Here is a 7,500-nt window from a genome sequence, read left to right as displayed (position 1 = left end):
CAAAATATTTAGTTTCTCGAAAACGCTCTTGGAAGTTGAAAAAATGAAGAAAGAAACGAATCTTACTTGTTTACAAAAATATCAGTGTAGCCGCGCACCGAGCTACGTTTTAAGATAGTGCTCAACACATCTGACGAAATTTATTTCCGATTTTAGCGACGTTGTCAATTTTTTGTCTTTGATTGATGACCTGACATGAGTAGTTTCAAGTATTGCGCGAGTGGCTTACGTGCGCTCCCTCAGCCAGAGACCCTTTTGAGCCTCCTTAAAACTAAACTTTATATTTATTCCAATTCATTAAACAACTGTGATCTCTGCTAAATAATTGGCCCATGAAGTACCTGAATACATTCCCTCAGAACAGCTTGGGTAGATCTTTTAAATTAAGTAAAACCGTATGGATTTGCGCTGCTTTCAACTTAAGACTGGTTTTGTGCCTGCAATCAAGTAGACCGCTATAAAGTAAAATACACTCTCAGACCTCCCTGCGTCATCAAAAAATAATTGGTACCCCGGGGCCCAGTGAGTTCCCTCACTAACTATGGCTTATGGACGAACAGGAACATAATTAAACCGACATACCTGCTAATTGAACGTTTCTCCAATGAAAAAATGTTCAACTGCTCAGTGTACATCCTGCTGTGTTCCCCGAATTTCTATGTTTACTTTATCTCAGTCATTCAGTTATTACCATAAACCAACCACATAAAATGTGATTTTCATTCAGTCTTGTAATTGTGGCGTTTGAATACCCTTTAACTTTTCGGAAACCACATACTTTCCTTTGTTTTAATTCTATTTATAAACTTAATAGTGGAGCTCAAATTTGTTAAAGTTTCTTTAACCAGTCGTTCTTTTTGTATTACATTTTTCAAATATTTCATTGCAAGATACTAGGCCTTCAGGAGCTTCGAAGTGCGCGATGAAAAAAAGTTAGTGATCAAGAGCAGTTCCAATGAAGTGATAGATTCGGAAACCAAGGCGGAGAAAAATCAAAGGGAATGCTGACTAGAGAAACCACAATCAGTCTATTACAATGAAAACCATTCCGGTAACTACCGTACTACGCTAATTCCGCATCCGTTTTGTTAAAGGCCTGGAGAAAAATTAACGGGAATGCTGACTAGAAAAACCACAGTCAATCTATTACCATGAAAACCACTCCAGCAACTACGGTACTACGCTGATTCCGTATCCGTTTTAAAGGCTTGGTGCATGACGCTTTCATGATCGCGGAAAGCCGTCAGTAAAAATTAACACGGTGACTACACTGACTGTCGTTTAGTGGAACTCTCTCCTGGCCAAAGAAACTATTGAAGCCCACTGAAGAACAAATTTTAATCTCGCAACTTTGAACGTGACCTTGTTGCCAGTTTCCAGTTACTGATTTTGGCTAAATTTTAAATTTCATAACAGTTGTGGATCTTGATTTCCTTTTTGTACATTTGAAACATTGTGGTTTCAAAAAAGTAAAAAACTTTGGATGAACATTCTGGAATTTGTAAAATCGAGGACATTGCATGAGGGATTCCTGGTACTTGTTTCAGCACTTAAAGTATGAACTCATTAAAGATATCAAAGTAAATCGACGTTAACCGCATCTCGAGTGATGGAGGTAAAGTGTGTTATTCGACCTGATGTGACCATACAGTACTTTTTCGTTGGTGTGTGTCCATTTGACATTCAAGGTACTTTCAGCCTTTAGATATTTAGAAAACATCAATAACATGAGAAAACAGTAAATATTTATAGTCCGGCGGATATGTGCATATTTGAGGGAAATCGTGCACTTCGTGAAGAAATCACCAAATTTTGCTCATAGGTAGCTTAGGATACAATGAAAACCCTCTGATATGGAGCCACCGCTAAAAATCATGTGAAGGCCCTTTTAGGGGTTTTTTCGCTTGGAAACGAGGCTAAGATCATAAAATATCTATTTCGCCTGCGATGTGAATATTAATACTTTGGATACACTAGTATTCCTTGCTTTTTGGTATTATAACTTCACTTGCTAACCCATCTCCATGTTCCTTTTACCTGTGATCACCTATGATCTTGTAAATTCTGAATTACCTTGACCTTGACCTTCAGTCTCCGTTAGAGTTTTACATGTGCTTGTACAGTACATACAAAAAAGTTCTTTCCCATTACTTTTGGTGAAGTACTTCACGTAACTTAAAAATGGACATTAATGGCGAAGGTGAGACTCATAAAGAGATGCTCAATTAATAATAGGCAATTTGGAGAACTGTAGTCTTAGTATATACAGACCTATGTGCAACTCCTCAATAGTGAATTTACAGTACAGAAGACTGCAAAAGTGTTTTCTTCCATCGCCATTGACCAAGCACATGAACAGAATAATGCTATGGTGAAGGTTGACGGGGGAGCTGTTTGGCTGACAGAAAATCCTGCCGCTCTTCGACGCTGGATGATTTCTGGTCCAGACGTTGCAGGGTTGATAGCAGAATTTGAAGCTTCCTCAGATACAGACGAGGGAATGAAACCTGGGTCTTCAAAACATCACGAAGAGGAAAAAAGCACCCAGATATCTTTCGCTAAGGATGTGAATTCCTTAATCTCGGTCATTGATGTCATGGGATGAAAGTGGAGATCTTCTCGTTCTTGACACAAAAGATCTAGCCGATGCTTCTGTAGTTAAAAGGGCAGAAGAGGTCGAAACATTTGTCAAGGAGAGATTAAGTGAAGAAAAAAAAAAAACATGCATCATACTAAGAAGAATAAGCTTCCATTGTTCAGAAGTCCTCGCCAGAAAGAACCATCCAAAGACAAGCAGCAAATCTCATCTTTAAAGAGTGACTGTGCACTTTTCTCACGGCTGTTTTTCTTGACTTGGACGATTTTTTTGAACATGAAAATCAAGGTTGTCCACCATCACAAAGTGGACAGCTTCGTCTTCCAGGAAAGAAATCCGACCTGACAGACTGCATTCAATCATTATCGCATTGCCTCGATCCAGTGCCCCGACACCAATAAATGCAGCTATAATTGATTGTGCAGCAGCTATTAACATGCTGAAACCAACAAATACAGTAAAAACATTTCAAGAGTGCAGACATCATATGGGATAGGAACCCATGACCAGGAGCCTTCAACTCCCATACTGAGCCAATGTCACGGCATTTTTACAGACCGATCTATTTTTAGACTACCTTTGCCGAAAAAAGCAAAGGCAGTTCCGGTTCGCTGACCCTATGACGTCAGGTTAGTTTCTTGTAATTGGCCATCGGGCTCCTGCTGGAGTCTCATTTGCGGGAAATTCAATCTTAAAATATATCGGTCTGTGAAAACGCCGTGACACGAACGCAATGGAGTTGTAGGCTCCGGGTCATCGGTTCCTGTATGGGACGAGTATGTATCAAACAGTTAAAAAACAACGACCAGAGGAAAGGGGATGTGGTATTCGTGGGCGTGTTCAGTCTTTGACAACTGTGCCAAAAAACTGGAAGGAATTCCTGCGTGTAGATGCAAACAAGAAGGAAGTATAGGGTTTTTAGTAGAGCAGCTTTCCCTGTAGATTTCAGCGATGGCAAGCACGTCATTACTATGAAAGGAAAACAGGTTCTTTGTACTCCACTGCGGTTTGACACTTACTCCATGTAACCACGAGAAAGCAGATACAAGAATTATGGTTCATGCAGCAGATGCGTCGAAAGCAGGACACAAGAACATCCTCATCCGTACTGTTGACAATGATGTCGTTATCATCTGCATATTGGCATAACCCAGAAGCTTAACATCAATGAGTTGTGGATTGCCTTTGGCACTGGTACCAGTTTGAGATATATAGCTGTTCATGCCATTGCATCTCTTGTTGGTCCTGAAAAGCCAAGGTCGCTACCCGTATTTCACCCCTTTACTGGTTGTGATACTGTTTCTTGTTTCTCTGGGAAAGGGAAGAAGACTGCATGGATCACGTGGATGGCCTGTGAAGAAGCAACCTCTGCTTTCCTGGAATTGTCTAACAACCCAGATGATGTGAGTGAAGAATGCTTGAGAAAGCTAGAGCGATTCGTTGTTCTTCTGTATGACCGCACTAGTGCCAGAATGACGAGGCAAGCAAGCAGCTGTTTGCACAGAAGGGAAAGTCTATTGAATCTATACCCCCAACTCAAGCTGCTCTTATCCAGCATACTAGAAGAGCAACATACCAGGGTGGACATTGCTGGGGTCAAGCAATTGTTCCAGTGATGAACTTGCCATGTCCAAGTCAATGGAGATGGATGACGACTGATTCTGGCTGGAAGCCCCTCTGGACGACATTAACAGCCGGATCATCATCTTGTGATGCACTTATTAAATGTCGCTGCAAGAAAGGTTGCATGCAGGTCTAACTGCTCATGCATCAGAGTGGCTCTTAGGTGCACTGCACTTTGCGGTTGTGGTGAAGACTGTGTAATAGATTGATTACGCTACTCAAGCAGGCAGAATAACTGATTAACCAAAACTTGATATAATGCTCCCAAAAGTCGTGCCACAGCTTCGTTGTACTGAAAAATTCAAGATGGCCGCTATAGTTGCAGCCTGCAGTTACTTTCACAAGTCATTCATACACCCCTCCCCTCAATCCCTATGCCAAATGTACCACGCACCTTTTAAAAATTTATTTGGCGACAATGTTGCTGAGTTGTGGGGTATTTAATATAGTAACGAGAGAAGACGCTGGTTAACTACAGATGGCCCCCTCTTTTCGAGGTCACGTGATCTGCTTTTAAATACTGAGACTTTCTTACAAAAACTCGTATTTTCTCTGAAAGTGTTTTAACTGCTCACACTAAAGAAAACACTTCCTAACTAGTTTCGTTGTCTTATAATCATTGACAGGTGTTACATGTGAAGCAAACCTAGTCAGAAGAACAGCAGTTTAGTTGCGAAGGCCAAGGTCATAGCGAAAATTGCCTTGTCGTGCGTAAAAAATAAAAGCTTATAGTTTCCTGTGTTGAATTGTTAGGTGATGATATCATGACGACAAATATAACTAATACCAATGTAATTTGGAACATTTTGAATTAATATAATAGGCCAGAATGGCTATCTTTGTAAGTTTGGCCTCGCTTTCATGCATAATGGCTCCTTAAATGGCCTAGACCTAATTTCTGTCAATGGCTCTATATCAAAATCTCTTTAGGATGCCATAAACAACCTTTCAGCAAAATTTGATGCTTTCTTCACAAAGTGCAGCATTTTTCACATATCCGCCAGACTATTAGAGACAAGAATCACGTGTCTTGTTTTTTTGCAAAGAGATCAAGACTCGTGTAAAGGACACGTGCCAGGACCTGTGTCTCGAATATTGGTCCGTACAACTGTATCACACACATGGCTGGTCAAACGTAATAATTAAAATGTTTGCTTACTGAAACAAAAGTGGTTTTATAATGAGAATGGACGAATGAGAAGAATGTGCTTAAATTATTAAACACACGAACTAACTTGATATACAAAAGTCGCAGATAATCATTGCACAAATGGGCAGATTACGAGCACCCTGCACCTCAAGGCTTTAGGAAAATGTTCATGCTCCGATACTTTCGCAAAATAAAAGTATGTCTTATTAGCAAATACGCCTTGGTTTGGGGACAAAAGGAAAGAAAAGTGCGGGCAATGGCGGTATGATTGAATTTGTCAACTCCGAGTCAGTCTATGCACTTGTGTACGAAAAATCATGTCACTAAAGAGGCTTGTAAGGGCTGGTTTGAGATTTGCAAAGTGTAAACAGGAAGACTTATAAGCATAAGGAATTTCCAAGGTAAACCTCATTCCAAACTTTTGTCATTATTAAACCAAAACATTGAATATTCTTAGTTGTCATATAATGAATCCTTGGAGGCGTAGATTCATTAGCGTTTGCAAGGCCGGGCATCGTCTTGCTGATACAAACCACTTTCTTCAAAGTTTTCATTCACAAAATCCCTCAAGCAAATGCCGCTTGAATAATTCGGTTTCGTTAAATTTGAAACTATGTAATACCAGAACAAAATCACACGAGTTGTTATTTGAAAATTTCCTGATAAAAACTTTCAATTAATTGAAATAGCTCAATGCCCCTTGAGATCTGGTCGAGTTTTGCTTCTGGTGGTACACATGGAAGACTCATGGACACACTTTGGGTTCCTTGCTGTTAGACCGTGCAATTGAAGCAGTGTCGACAAAAACCCCGCTCTAAATTCTTTCATTCCAAAACAACATCAATTCAAGTCTAAAATTTCCGTAAAAATACTTTCCTTTGTTAGTGCTTTATAAAGGCGTTAGGCGGTAGGCGTTCAGGTCACAGCAAAATCGCCACAAACTAAATTAAGACATGAACTTAACTCTAAAAATTGATCGCTAAATACAAGAAAAACATACCCGTCGATTTTCATTTATACGTTTTAAGTTATTTGAGCGCAAACATTCAAGAAACAGTATCAAATAGGTTTCCATATTCATGATGTTACGTGGCTTTGTGATGTCCTAGCAGGGCGCCTACTTGCAGCAACAGTTCATTGAAATCCACTTTCTTTTGCAGCAAAAATCACAAAACGAAACAATAGAAGCGGTCATTTCGTTTAATGATGCGAAAAAAAAAGTCTTTTTCTAATATCTTTCACAGTAACATAAAAAGTCTTAGCAAAAATCTCGAAAATGACCATAATCGCCTGCTTAGGCGTGTGTTGTGTCTCAGCTCTGTACTGGTTCTACTTCTATTTTTATTGTATGTGAATAAAAAATTCCTCGAAGCACTTTTCCTTTTGATGATGATACTACAATCTATCAATCTACCATCATACTTCACTGTTGCCTGTCGTATCCCCAAGCAAGAAGACCAATTCGCTGTTACTATAGAGATTAAGTTGCACCTGAACCGCCCCATCTATTTCGGCTTCATGATTTTCGTACCGCATTTTTCTAAAAGCCTTACACAATTTTGACATGAGAGAACCCATCGGACTATTATGACCCGTACAGTGCGATGAACAAAAAGATAAGAACTGTGCTTATGAGAAACAAACGCAGATGAAGAGAATGAATCAAGTTCGAAGCGAAAAAGAAGCGTTTTAAAGAGTTTTCGTTTAGATTCCTTTAATCCCTGTTCATAATTTTCCGTTCCTGTCATCGCATTCCCCGATCCTCACTCCGGGTACTGTTTCTCTGTCTTTTCACCAGTATCGCCTTTTGTTACCACATCGACAAACTGACTCCTCTCTTGTTAAGCTCAGCCATGAGTCTTTTCTTGTTCAGAAACTGGAACCTTATATTTTCAGAAAACCGAACTTAGGCTGATATTATTCTAAAGCCACCGAAGGCGATGAAACTGAAGATTGTAGGACAAAGATCTCGTCCTCCGTTAATGTACTACTCGAGAAAAGCGGCTGATAAACAAGAACAAAGCGCCGCAGCCACAAAGGACGTTCATTGTCATAAAACACAGGAGGGTATGTATACTGATTAAGTAGGGACATGTGGGGAAGTCGACAAGCCCTTATCATTTGGCAGTTT

At 39.9% G+C, this 7,500-nt stretch overlaps 1 protein-coding gene across 2 annotated transcripts in view; it reads right to left on the bottom strand.

Moving 5' to 3' along the window:
- The window catches only part of LOC137990673 (protein kinase C gamma type-like), a 31,050-nt gene extending 30,338 nt beyond the window's left edge, over positions 1-712 (bottom strand). For both annotated transcript variants that reach the window (XR_011121538.1, XM_068835795.1), the window contains exon 1: positions 583-712. The gene's annotated coding sequence lies outside the window, so the exon portion shown is untranslated. The remainder of the gene's footprint in view (positions 1-582) is intronic.
- Between the last annotated feature and the right edge of the window lie 6,788 nt (positions 713-7,500).

The sequence above is a fragment of the Montipora foliosa genome, chromosome 2 (assembly GCF_036669935.1).
Source record: "Montipora foliosa isolate CH-2021 chromosome 2, ASM3666993v2, whole genome shotgun sequence".
NCBI lineage: Eukaryota > Metazoa > Cnidaria > Anthozoa > Scleractinia > Acroporidae > Montipora > Montipora foliosa.
The sequence above is the reverse complement of the archived record's forward strand: the minus strand, read 5'-3'. Positions and strand labels throughout refer to the sequence as shown.